This window comes from Arachis stenosperma, chromosome 10, assembly GCF_014773155.1.
Source record: "Arachis stenosperma cultivar V10309 chromosome 10, arast.V10309.gnm1.PFL2, whole genome shotgun sequence".
Lineage (NCBI taxonomy): Eukaryota > Viridiplantae > Streptophyta > Magnoliopsida > Fabales > Fabaceae > Arachis > Arachis stenosperma.
Genome location: NC_080386.1, coordinates 102,383,004 through 102,383,733, shown reverse-complemented (window position 1 = coordinate 102,383,733; position 730 = coordinate 102,383,004). Strand labels below are relative to the sequence as shown.

The 730-nt window shown below is 39.7% G+C and overlaps 1 non-coding gene across 1 annotated transcript; it reads left to right on the top strand.

The window, feature by feature from the left end:
• The first annotated feature begins 343 nt into the window (after positions 1 to 343).
• On the top strand, positions 344 to 451 carry LOC130959024 (small nucleolar RNA R71). Its single transcript, XR_009078121.1, has one exon. It is a non-coding gene; the product is annotated as a small nucleolar RNA R71 (small nucleolar RNA).
• The last annotated feature ends 279 nt before the right edge of the window (positions 452 to 730 follow it).

Below are 730 nucleotides of genomic sequence, written 5' to 3'. Positions count from 1 at the left end.
CTTCTTCTTCAGATGAAGCGTCCTTAGTACTGCCTGGTGTAGCTTGCATTCCAGACAGACTTTGAAAAATCATATTAACTTGCTGAGTCAATATTTTGTTCTGAGCCAATATGGCATTCAGAGTATCAATCTCAAGAACTCCTTTCTTCTGATTTGTCCCATTGTTCACATGATTCCTTTTAGAAGTGTACATGAATTGGTTATTTGCAACTATTTCAATGAGTTCTTGAGCTTCTGCAGGCGTCTTCTTTAGATAAAGAGATCCTCCAGCAGAGCTGTCCAATGATATCTTGGACAGTTCAGACAGACCATCATAGAAGATACCTATGATGCTCCATTCAGAAAGCATGTCAGAGGGACACTTTCTGATCAATTGTTTGTATCTTTCCCAAGCTTCATAGAGGGATTCACCTTCCTTCTGTCTGAAGATTTGGACTTCCACTCTAAGCTTACTCATTTTTTGAGGAGGAAAGAACTTTGCCAAGAAGGCATTGACTAACTTTTCCCAAGAGTTCAGGCTTTCTTTAGGTTGTGAGTCCAACCATATCCTAACTCTGTCTCTTACAGCAAAAGGGAATAGCATAAGTCTGTAGACCTCAGGGTTAACCCCATTGGTCTTGACAGTGTCACAGATTTACAAGAATTCAGCTAAAAACTGATGAGGATCTTCCAAGGAAAGTCCATGGAACTTGCAATTCTGTTGCATTAGAGAAACTAATTGAGACTTAAG